At 41.2% G+C, this 13,108-nt stretch overlaps 1 protein-coding gene across 1 annotated transcript in view; it reads left to right on the forward strand.

Moving 5' to 3' along the window:
- Kif5b (kinesin family member 5B) overlaps positions 1-6,345 on the forward strand; it is a 50,193-nt gene extending 43,848 nt beyond the window's left edge. Inside the window, exon 26 of the mRNA XM_006973911.4 lies at positions 3,785-6,345. The gene's annotated coding sequence lies outside the window, so the exon portion shown is untranslated. The remainder of the gene's footprint in view (positions 1-3,784) is intronic.
- Positions 6,346-13,108: the final 6,763 nt, after the last annotated feature.

The following is a 13,108-nucleotide window of genomic DNA, read 5'->3' on the forward strand; positions in this document are numbered from 1 at the left end:
AGTCCCACAGTAAATGCTGAAATTTTGCTGGGTGTGGTGGCACACTCCTTTAATCCCAGCACTCTGGAGGCAGAGGTAGGTGGATCTCTGTGGGTTAGTCCAGCCTGGTCTACAAAGTGTTCCAAGACAGCCATGACTGTTAAACAAAGAAACCCTGTCTTGAAAAAAACTACACAGACAAAAGCTGAAAACTTAAAATACTAGATAATTATGAGATGGTAAACTCTTACTGCTTCTGAGAAATGCTAAAGCTGGTTTATTTTGGTTTTGTTTGACACTTTGCATTTTACTGTCTCTAACTTTTGAATAGAGATTAAAGCAGCAGTATCTAGTGTAAGATTTTAGTGAGAGATAAAAAGTGTGGGGTTTAGAAGTGTCAGTCTGGCAGCAGTCAGCCTGTTGCATTCGTGAACTTGAGCTAGTAACTTTTTTTTAAAGTTAATTCTTCCTGGGCTGGGCAGATGGCTCGCTCTTCCAGCTCAATGTCTGCCATAGAAGCGTGAGGACTTGAATTTGGCTTGGCACCCATGTAAAGGGTAGACAAGGAAGTGCACATCCGTAAACCCTGCTTGGAGGAGGGGAAATCCCCAGAGTTCACTGGGCAGCCAGCTAGTAAACCAGAGTTCTGGGTTCAGTAAAATGTCCTGTGTCTAAGAAATATATCGGTGAAGCAAATTACCCCTCTGGCCTCTACAAACACGACAGACAACACACACATGAAAAGTTAACTCATTCTCCTTTTTAATCCCTTTGAAATTCACTATAAAAGTAAGTTATGGATTCATGAAAAATAAGTGTGTTTTTTTTTTTTGCGCAGCTGTAATAACAATCACATCTAACAAAATTAATATGTGTAATATTATCTAATATCCAAATTGAGATTTCTCTTGTGCCTCTCTCTTGGGGTGCTGAGGACTTAACCCAGGACTTTGTACCTGCTAGTCAAGGGCTGTGCCATTGAGCTATACCCCTCAGCCCTTCTATTTCTTGTTAATATCCTGTAAAGCTATTCTAAACCAGGGCATGATGTAGGACTTTTTATTTTTTCCCTAAATTTTCTTTTAATCTAGAATATATCTATCCCCTTTTAGTGAGAGTGATTTACTCAAGATACCCCTTACCATGAATGTATGCTACCTTCTGGATGTGTTTAATTATGTGTGTTTATTCCTTTATTTACTATATGTGACTAATGGTTATTCCTTTATTCATTATATATGAATGTAGATTGACTGATACAGCGTAAGCTTTTTGTTTGTTTTCTTTTTTTTGAGCCAGGGTCTCACTTGTATGTTTTGGCTTGCCTAGACTTGCTGTGTAGACCAGACTGGCCTTGAATTTACAGAGATCCATTCGCCTTTGTCTCCCAGGTGTTGGGATTAAAGTTGTGTGCCACCATGCCCATAATGTAAGCATCCCCACCTCCACCCCCCAACCCCCAACCCCCCCACCCCTGAGACAGGGTTTCTCTGTGTAACAGCCCTGGCTGTCTTGGAACTCACTTTGTAGACCAGGCTGGCCTTGAACTCACAGATTGCCTACCTCTGCCTCCTGAGTGCTGGGATTACAGGCGCCCAGGTGGTAACGTAAGCATTTTTGATTGAGCTATGCTATAGTGACACAGAAGATAGCGTAATGTTCCTACACTGAGAGGTGCCCTCCACACTCCATGTCCTGTCTGCCCACTTTGGACTAATAACTGACTTCAACCCTCATTTATTAATAAGATGGCAACAGTTCTTGAGGATTATCTGAGTTAAGGTGTCATCATGTAGCAGCAAGCTTTCATGACAGAGAAGCTGCCCCTTCTGCCTTCCTAGAGCAGGGAGTTTTAGAGCTGACGTTTCTATCTTCAGAGCTGTTTTCATGTTAAAGTTCATGTGTAAGCCTTGAACTCATTTCATTCGCACAGAGTAGACCATGATCTGTTAAGTGTGTACAGCTACTTGTGTAACGCTGGCAGTTCAGCACATAGGGAGAAAGCCGGCTCAGCTGGGGGGCTGCTCGGGAGCTGAAAATGGATTATGAAGTATAATTGCTGATAGGTTTGTTGATTGCTGTATCAAAGGATGGTCATTTTTTATTTAATATTTTTTGGTTGGTTTTGGTTTTGGTTCTTTGAGACGAGGTTTCTCTGTGTAACAGCTCTGGCTGTCCTGGAACTCAGTTTGTAGTCCAGGCTGTCTTCGAAATCACAGAGATCGACTTGCCTCTGCCTTCCAAATACTGGGGTTAAAGGTGTGTGCCACCACCGCCTGGCTTATTTTTATTAATATTTTTTAATTGTGTGTATATGTGTAGTGCCCACAGAAGCCAGCGATATCAGCCCCTCTGGAATTGGAATTATAGGTGACTATGGACCACCCAGTGGGTGCTGGGATCTGAACTAAGGCCCTCTGCAAGAGCAGCATCCCTCAAGCCTTTTAATTTCTTATTCCAGTGTATCTTAAACTGTGATAGATAACTAATGAACTGTTGTTGAAAAGTTAAATATCCTGAAGATAATTTTTTTTATTTTTGAGAAAAACATTTCAAAATATGGATACATTTAGGGCAGTGGTAATAGTTTGTAATAGTGTTAGTATGTTTTGTTTCCAGTTTTTCATAACCAGTCTTCTGTCACATAGCACTGTGAACAGGATTTTACTAAATGCAGGCACTTGAGGATAATTGTGTATTTGGGGGGGGTATGTCTGCAGGCCCCCACGTACCACAGCATGTTTGTGGAAGTCAGAGGTCAACACTAGGTGTCATTCATTGTCCTCGACCTTGTTTGAGACAGACTCTACTCTGCACATTCCAGTCTAACTGTCCCGACAGCATCCAGACATTCTCACGTCTCCTACGATACACAGGCATGCACTCCTGTACCTTGCTTCACGTGGGTTCTGGGGATCCAAACTCAAGTGAGCACTTTTACCCAATGAGGCATCTCCCCAGCACTTCCTTATGTTTATTTAAGCCACATATATTTGTAACTAACTGCTGCTAATTAGTGGTTCTTTGATTTAAGAATGTCATGTTTAAAAGATTGACAAGCCTGCTTTCCCCACTTCTCCATGCTCCCCATGCCCCGCCTCCAACTCATGGTTAAGCCTTCCTCCTAAAAATCCCAAATACTAGGATTACACGATTGAGCCACCATGCCCAGCTCTATTTCTTTATTAAAATTAGTCATATATCAGCCCACCTATGGCTTTATTACTAGGGATGAAAAGAAATGATGGGCTGACCTTGTATGTATTGTCCTGCTCATAAATGATCAAGTTAAAAGATAAGTAAAAGGGGCTGGAGAGACGGCTCAGCGGTTAAGAACATCTGGCTGCTCTTCCAGAGGTCCTGAGTTCAATTCTCAGCACCCACATGGTGGCTCACAACCATCTGTAATGAGATCTGGTGCCCTCTTCTGGTCTTCAGGCATACATACAGACAGAACACTGTATACATAATAAAAAATTAAATATTTAAAAAAAAAATAAGTAAAAGAAAGAAATCGGGCTGGAGAGATACATATTGATTAGGAGCGCTTGCTGCTCTTGCATAGGACCTGAATTCCTTTCCCATTACCCACATACCTAATTCCAGTTCCAGGGGCTCCCTCATCTGAACTTCATGGGTACCAGTCAGTCATGTGGTGCCCATACAGGCAAGACACTTACGCACATAATTCTAATTGAAAAGTATTTTTAAAAGAAATTAAGTCATTCCTGTTTTCATCCTTCATTATTATCTCAAACATGAGTTTTATTAAAACTAAAATTTTCTCTGCTTTCTCCCATTTCAGGTGTTGAAAAGTAATTGAAGTTTGAAGAGGACATAAAATCAAAACAGTCTTTCAATAACTCTAACCTCTACCCCCTTGGGATCGTAGACATTTGATTTTTTACTGTGTAAATTATTCCTAACCTGTACAGCTGTTTCCTATCTACTCTTGTAAACTCTGCTGCTTCCCAACACTAGAGTGCAATGTTGATGTCCTAGAAGGGAATGACAGTTACAGCTGCGGCCTATTTATTACGGTTTGTCTTTGTGTCTGCACTGTGCCGAGTAACTCCATGACAGGACTGTGTTCCTTTCCATGCCTTTCTGTGTCTTGAATCTTGTTTACATTACCTAGCTGCTATTGCTGTTGGTTTCTTTTCCTACTAAATGTCTTCTTTTTTTTTTTTAAAGGAAATATGGAATATTTAGATTAAATGTCTTAAATTTTACCACTTACAAGACTACATGCCACAAAATATATCAAATCAGTGAGTACTGTATTTCAGAAATCCTTTGAGCAGGGTATGGTGGCACACATGTTTAATCCCAGGCAGAGGCAGGTGGATATCAGCCAGTTTGAGGCTAGCCTGATCTATCTATTACGTTCCAGGAGAGACCCTGTCTCAAAAAACAAAGACAAAAACATTAATAAATTTAAAAATAAATATCCCTTGAAATGAAATCAGAGTCTCTGGAGTCTCTGAAGCTGGCCTCTGAAAACATTGAACACTGAGACCTGTGATTGTCTAGCCAGGAGTTCAAGACTGAGCAGGCTGCTTGACTGTTAGCTCATGAAATTCCTGTTGCATATTACTTTAAATAGAAGTATTTTACATGTCAAAAACAAGTCTCATCTTAAGGATGAGTGTGGAAATGACTATGTATTTCTACTCCTGCACTCAACATAGCTTAATGGGACAGCAGTGCCCTGCTTCATTCTGTTAGACCTGCCTGCTAGAGCAAGAATTGACAGATGCTAATGTCATCTTTAATATTAGGAAATATTATGGATTAAGACATTATAGAATTAAACAATTGTAAATTGTTAAATAATTGCATTGACTGTTATAAATTCATAGCCTTTGAAAATTGAGAAAAATTGTGAATAGGACAGATAAACCATAAACTTAAAAATACATGGTTAATTCTGCTCTGAAATCTTGAAGGTGGTTTTCACCTGCTACACTGTCATACACTATAATTTGTTTGGTTAGAAATAATAAATTGTTTGCAAGTCACTAATAATCCTCAAAAAAGTTAGATTGTTGGCTATAGTGCATAATTTTGTAATTAAAACTGTGTGTACCTATTTTTGCCACTCATTTTTCAGATGATTAAATTCAAATCAGGTTTATTTTAAGGAACTATAAAAGTAACAGGGAAAGATTTCAACATCTGCTTCCTCAGTGCTGGGGTAACTGCAACCCTATTAGCAGAAATCCACAGGAAATGGGGTATCTGAGGTTATTCAGTTGATAGAGGAGCTTTGGAAGTTCTGTGTTAGAATCTGGCTGTCAGAATCTTTGGAAAAGTTTTATATACAGATATTTGTATTATTAAATTTGGAGCCATAGTCAGAAGACTCAGATCGTAATTGGCTTATTTTTCTATTTCCTTAACTATTGTAATTTCCACTTTTATAATAATTTTGATTTGAAAAATAAACTTATTTATTTTTTTAACAGTCAAAATCTTTGCTGTTGTAGTCTGCAGCCTTTAATGATTGTGTTGCTTTTATGATCGAAAGAAACACTCCACAAATTGAAGTGAAACCTTGAAGCAGCAAGGTGTGTGTGTAAGTCGTGGTTAAGTAAGGTGCACGGCTCCTCTGGTCATCACTGTCTCTGTGAAAGACATCTGACATCTGGCTGCATTCATAAGGACATTCTTTCCAAGTGAAAGTTTGCTGCTTTGGCAGTTTTCATAAAGGAAAAAAATCCTCTTTTGTCTGAATATAGTAGTTTTAAAATGTATCATGGGTATTGGTGCTGTGTAACACAATGAATTGTGACTAGCATGTTGTTAAGAAAACACATTGTTAGGTTTTTTTAAATTTTAATGTTTCTTTTCTATTTATAATTTCAAACTTTCATAAACTATACTAAGAATTTCATAAATTTCTTTTTAGTGAACTGAACTGCTCTTTTTTGCTATGATAGGTCATTAAATATAGCATTCACTTGAAATGGACTTTTTTTATCATCTAGAATATTGAAAATATTTTAATTTGCAGTGTCTTTTTTTGTGACTGGATATATTAATGTCCTTCTGAGTGGTATTGGTAATTGGTTCAGAAAAAGAAACTCGGTGAAATAAGAGTAGTATTTATTCATGGTGATCAATTAAATTATTTGCCTAACTTAAGGAAACTAACTACTATGCATAACTGAATTTATTTGCAACTCTCAGTTAGACTTGAGGTAACAGAAGAGAGTCTGAGTCTACCTGTGGAATATGCTGGTGTATTGTCAGTGCTTAGAGTTCCATTCACACAGAATTGGTTTGGGAAGACGCCATACAATTTTAAGTTAACCTGCATGCTGTAAATGAGTTTAAATAAAGGAAAATCTTTTTGAAATGTAATGGCATTTTTGAACTTTACTTAATGAATTATTAGCTTGATTTTATATAACTGAATGGCCTGCTCTGACAGAATAGCGGTGTGTGTGTATGTGTGTGTGTGTGTGTTTAATGTGTTGTTGCCTCTCGAACAACAGGCCAAAAATTAAGACCTAGAAATCATCAGCCTCATTTTTGTTATTTTAATGTTATTTTGCATCTTTCTACTCATTTGTGTATATTTTAGCAATGAGTGACTTCTACTAAATTCAGGTGGGATTGGCTTGTATTTTGGTTTGTATCTTAAAATTATTGTGGAAAGTTTTAATCATATATCAGCATATTATTTATGTATGAGTGCTTAGCTCTATCTGCATGTTCCTCTGCTCTCCAGAGGATGCCACTGATCCTATTATAGGTGGTTGTGAGCTACCATGTGGCTGCTGGGAATTGAACTCAGGACCTCTGGAAGAGCAGCCAGTGAGTGGTCTTAACCACTGAGCCATCTCTCTAGCCCTCGTCCATAGTTTTTTAAAGGTATTTTCATGATGCTGTTATTGTCTACTTTTTAAAAATAAAAATGCCCTAAAGCATATAGCAAAGGTAGATATGGTAGAGCATGCCTTTAATGTCAGACCCTGGAAGCAGAGGCAAGGTCAGCCTGGGCTGTATGCTTTGTCTTAAAAAGAACACAAGACACACCAGATATCATTATTACACCAAAATAGAAACATTATATATATATTTATTTATTTATTTTTTGGTTTTTCGAGACAGGGTTTCTCTTTGTAGCTTTGGAGCCTGTCCTGGAACTGGCTCTGTAGCCCAGGCTGGCCTCGAGTGCTGGGATTAAAGGCATGCGCCACCACCGTCCGGCAGAAATAATTTCTTAACCAGATTTTTAGTTTTTGTAGGAATTTTGTTTGCATCAAAATCCAGTTAAGGGCCACCCACATATTGCAGAATCCTCTTCTATTATTTTTCTCTTGAAATTAGTTTATGAAGACAGCCAATAGGCTGCCATAGTTTCCCAGATGTTGCTGATTACAATCCTTGAGTATTTAACATCACTCAGTTGTTTTCTGTACATTTGTTTTTACATCCATTGGGATTTAGGTACTTTGTTTCATTAGAAAACTTACCAGTAGTACTACTAGTATTACATCAAGTGATACATAATACCTTATAGTCTCTCTTATGAGTTAACAGGCATTTAATAATGCCATAGATGTTCAATAGGAGTTACTGAATGGCACCACTGTAATCCTATCATTCCTTTTGTTAGCTTCAGTAGAATAACTTGCCCTCTTCCTATTTGTTTACCCAAAGGTTAGTTTGCATAAGAAAGATGGAATAAATACTTGATTCTCTTCCCAGTCTCTCTTAAGTTTCAAAACATCTGTTGCTTCTCTTCATCATTAGTGATGAGCAGGTGGTTGCTCAGGTTCCTCTCTGTATATACACATGTGAATGTACATATGGAGGCATGAGGCAAACCTCAGCTTTCCTCCTCAGTTACTGTCTACCATTTTTGAGACAGGGTTCAAATTGAACTTGGAGCTCGTCAATTCAGCTAGACTAGCTAGCCAGCCATTTCCATCTCCCCAGTTGTCAAATACTGTAGGTGGAGTTTTCCTGTCCCACCAACCCACTTCCAAACTACCACACAGTCTTAATATTATAAATGCTCAGCCAAAAGCTGGGGCTTGTTACTAGCTAACTCTTACATTTATGTTGGTGCATATTTCTTATCGATGCTTTGCCCTGTAGCTTAGTAACTTTTCTCAGTATGGCATGCCCATCTTGCTTCTCTGCATCGCTGGCAACTCTCTAGTTGCGCACTTCTTTCTCCCAGCATTCTCAGTTTGGCCCTCCCACCTAACCTTATCCTGTTCAGCTATTGGCCAGTCAGCTTCTTTATTAGACCAATCCAAGTGACAGATCTCCACAGTGTAAAGGAGGATTATTCTACAAAGCCCTTGACCAGCCAAGCCATCTTCCCAACCCTGTTTCTGTTTTTTAGGTGTCATAGTCTTCAGGGTGTTTCCTTTTCTGAAGAAACATAAACAAAAAGAGGTTTCCAAACAAAATCTACAGGTAGTCCAAGTAAAGGGTGGGGTGATAAAGGGCTCCATCGAGGGAAGACGTAAGTGCAGATGTGTATGCTTGCATTAATGAGGCAAATCAGGATAGGGAGTAGATACATTTCAGTATCTAAATGAAAGGAAGGACCAGAGAATTTGGTTATTTCTTGCTAGGTAGTTGATGCAAAACTCTTAAAGGAGTTCTAATGCCTTTGAAGTGATGGTCATAAGTAATGACAAATCCTCAACCATTAGAGGGATCAGAACCCATGGCTCTAATTCTCAGGCACAGGCAATAAAAATTGCCATTGTTCTTTGAAAGTTAAGTTTCACTTTGGCTACAGAGAATTTATAGTTTTGTATTCAAATATTGATAGTGGAAAGAAATTTACATAAAGCAGGAGCTGAAAGATAGCTCAGCTGGTTGTGAGGACTTGAGTTTCATCCCCAGTAACCACATATAAAAGCTGGGTTCAGCCGGGCGTTGGTGGTGCACGCCTTTAATCCCAGCACTCAGGAGGCAGAGCCAGGCAGATCTCTGTGAGTTCCAGGCCAGCCAGGGCTACCAAGTGAGCTCCAGGAAAGGCGCAAAGCTACACAGAGAAACCCTGTCTTGAAAAAAACAAACAAACAAAAAAGCTGCGTTCAATGGGGGCCTGCTTGTAATCCAGTGCTGGTGAGGCAAAGACTAACAGATCCCTGGGGCTCATTTGCCAGGCCATCCTAGCCTGAAGGATGAATCCCAGGCCAATAAGAGGCCCTTGTCCCAAAAGACAAGGTCGGTGATATCTCGGGAATGCTACTCAGGTTGACCTTTGACCTACAAATTTATGTGCACACAATTTGTGTGAAGCAGTGGAGTACTGCAGGATTAAAACTGTGTTGTAAAACTTCTCTGACAATCAGGACCTCTAGGTTATAGGGGAGGGGACACAATGTTCCCATGGTCACAGAGACATGGGGTGGGGTGATAAATGGGGTTTTGGTGCTCCCTTCTCCTAGAACTGTGTCCTTTTGGAAACAAAGAACTCAGAAGTACTCAGATAAGTGTACTGTTCTGAAGGATAGTACTTCATTCTTAAAAATGTTTGTTTTTAGATGGCCTTTCAGTTAACACCGGCATCAAACTACTCTTATGCTACCACGCCAGCAGCTTTTGAGCTTTGAAGTGTGTGATCTGAACCATGGGCCCACACTCTGTACCTCTTTGTGAAATGAGAGTTCTGGTCTTAGAATGAGCAAGCTGCTGTAACCTCTGTCAATACTGCTTAAGATCCAGAAGCACAAGAGACAAATCTCCAGCCCTTCCAGGGTAGTAGACTTAATGTAGTTACCTTACTGCCTGCTAGCTGATCTCTTCAAGGATGGCCAAGCCCATTGCCAAGAGGTAGAACATGCTGCCAAAGTAGTGATTGGATCAGACTTCCCAAGTTGGTGTCCTTGTTTTAGGAGCAGGTGTGGTTTTGATAGAGCCCACTATTGGCACTCGGTTTAAGTACCATTCCATGCTGTGTAGGAATGCTTCTTCCTGGTACGTGTAGTAGTTCATATGTAGAGTTCTTCCTGGCTTGCTCCAGCCTAAACCTCTGTTCTCATCCAGCTAGTCATTGAGGTTTGAATGGGAAGTGTCCGTTTCATAGGCTCATGTTTAAACGCTTCGCTCCCAGGCAGCACTGTTCTGGAAGGTTCCGGAGTCTTTAGAAGGCAGAGCTTTGATGGAGGAAGTACACTCGGGACAGTCGATGAGGGTTTGCAACTGTGCCCTACTGGATGCATTCTAACAGGCTGAATTCATGCTTCTGCCGCCATGCCATCATCCCCATGACAGACAAATGGCATACCATTTGCTCTTACCTGTGAATACACACAGATTGATATTTCCTGATCTTTCTGCCAGAGTAGCTAGTGCTGACTCCCTTTGTGTTGTATGACAGGAGGACTCTCCCTTGTGACTAGGGTTGGTTTTTAGTGTGTTCCCTCTCCACGCTCTTCCTTCCTATAGGCCTGACTGAGCTCTTCATTTTAACATTCTTGCCAGGCACATCTTCCAGTGACATTCATTTCTTCTAGCTTTATCTAAGAAGTACTGCCCTTTCAGTTTTGAGGGGTAACTGGATCTGTGGTGTTTTAGTTTTTGAGACAGTGTCTTCTAATAGCTAGGCTGCCTTCAGTGTGAGTCCCCTGCCTCCACCTCCCCAGGTCTGGGACTGCAGGTCCACAGCACCATACCTGACCAGATCCGTGGGTTTGTATCCCTAGTTTTAGGAAACTTGGGTTGTTCCTGCTTCAGACACTCCTTTGCTGTCGTCACATGGATGCCTTTGTAATTGTGCAAGTTCTTAGTCTACTGAGTCGTTGTCCCCTCACTACATCTGGGGGGTTTTGACGGTTAAGAATTTCCCACTCCGTTTTCTGTGTTGCTCACATTTACTATACCAACTCTGTATATCCATTATACATTTTCGTGTTTGTTGTTTGTTTAGCAACAAGCTATCCTCAAATTCTCTCTGTAGCCAAAGATAGCCTTCAATTTCTGATCTTCCTGTCATCACCTCCTAGTGTTGGATTACAAGTGTGAGCCACCACACTCCACTTACGCAGTGCTGCTCAAGCTCAGGGTTTCAGACATGCTAAGCAACCCATAAGTTACTTTAAAATTCTTAGTCTGATCCAAAGTCTATACTGATATCTGAATATGCTTCTGATTCTTTTCTGTATGTGTTCCATCAAGAAATGTCTTATAATATTTTGTTAAAAGCTGGACATGATGGTCTGAAGTTGAGTACTGGCTCCAAGAGTCATGCATGTAACTCCTAAAAGCATCACTACTTCTCCAGTTGACCAGGACTCTGTTCTCCTGTGTCTCCAGTTTGGGGACCAGGACTTTGTCCATGTCTTTTGAGGAGACCCCATATCTACCATGCTCAGGGCCTTAGACTCCGTCTTCAGCACTGTTGACGAGGGCAGCATCGGGTCCAGCTTTTCTTTTGTGAGAATGGAGTGATGTCTTCCAAACTCCTGATCTGTTGACTGGAAACCAGAAGTCTCCCCAAGTCACTATTGTTCAAGACCGTACATGAGATACTGCAGTCCATATTTGACCTGAATGTATTCACAGAAACAGCCCATCTGTAACACAAACCTGGGATTTTCCTCCACTTCACATGGGATCACTCACGATGATAGGTGTGAAGTAAGGGGAAAGGTACTGTCAAGGTAGTGATAGATGATACAGGTATCTGGGGGACCAGCACTTGGATTTTGCTTGTACGTGTGGTCTTGCTCATGCTCAATCCTGAATGCACCACTGACCTTGTAACATTCTGGCTTTGGTAAAAATCCATCTCTTGGTGTCATTTCCAAGTGGGTTGTCACTTTGGGTTCTGTGTTCAGGTCTCCATCTCTGCTAGACCCAGCATTACACCAGAATTGTTGTTCCAAGAGCGTACATTTTACTGTAGAGTTCACAATCTTACTGCGGAGCTTTGGGGCCTGGGACTTTGGCCTCTGGGCATTGCCGCTCATTGCATTTGGCCTCTTGTCCCATCTCCTGTGGAGCCCTTTCCTAGGCTGGATCACACTAAAGCCTAGCAGGTTTGTGTCCCAGGGGTATTAGTTACTCATGCATTGCTATGAGCAAAAGACCTTAGAAACAACATAATGGAGGGAAGGTTTATTTGGACTTACAGTTGTAGAGAGATTTGGGGTTGTCATGGCAGCCGGAGCATGCAGCAGAGGCTGATTCACAAAGCACAGACAGGCAGAAGCAAAGATGCTGACAGTTGTCAAAGACCCACCCCTAGTTCCACCAGCCAGGCTGCGCCCCCTAAGTCTCCACCACCTTCAGAGTAGCACCACTACAGGCTGGGGGTCACCGCTTAATATCTGAGCCTGCGGGACGCACTGCAGACTCAGACCAGAGAATCTCACCTCAGCCCTAAAGGCCATGGTATTCAAGCTAACATCAAGCCCATCTTTTTTTTTTTTAAGATTTATTTATTTATTATGTATACAGAAGAGGGCGCCAGATCTCATTACAGATGGTTGTGAGCCACCATGTGGTTGCTGGGAATTGAACTCATGACCTCTGGAAGAGCAGTCGGTGCTCTTAACCTCTGAGCCATCTCTCCAGCCCCAAGCCCATCATTTTAACAGGTCCAACACTGAGTGTTCAAAGGTCAGTCTGCTAAGACGCAAACGCTTTACGTATTGTGTGAGTGCAGATGCGTGTGTCCCACAGCGTGTGTGTAGCTCCGAGAATTCTCAGAAAATTCTCTCCAGCCACTTTGTGGGATCCAGAGGCTGAACCCATCCCATCAGCCTATGTGCAAGTGTCTCTACACACTGAACCGCCTCACAAGCCTCAAGCAAACTCTCAACTGCCGGACTCTAGAACAGAGCTACCTCCAATATACAATGGCATGGGGTAAGCATTCCTGTCCTCAAAGGGAAGAACAGAGGAATAGCAAGATGGGACCCACAGCAAGGCTGAAACGCAGCAGGGCAAGCATTACATTGTAATCTGTCCAGCCTCCAGGCTACATGGTAGTACTATGTGAGCCTGAATTAGCTTCCCTTATACCTGTTGCTTGTTCTACTCAGTACCTACAGCTTTCCTCAGCAGACAGTCTATGTTGGTCTCCAATATCTTGGGGTCTCACAACTTCATACATAGCCCACTTGGAGGCTTCCAGAAAGTAATC

Source organism: Peromyscus maniculatus, chromosome 5 (genome assembly GCF_049852395.1).
Source record: "Peromyscus maniculatus bairdii isolate BWxNUB_F1_BW_parent chromosome 5, HU_Pman_BW_mat_3.1, whole genome shotgun sequence".
Classification (NCBI taxonomy): Eukaryota; Metazoa; Chordata; class Mammalia; order Rodentia; family Cricetidae; genus Peromyscus; species Peromyscus maniculatus.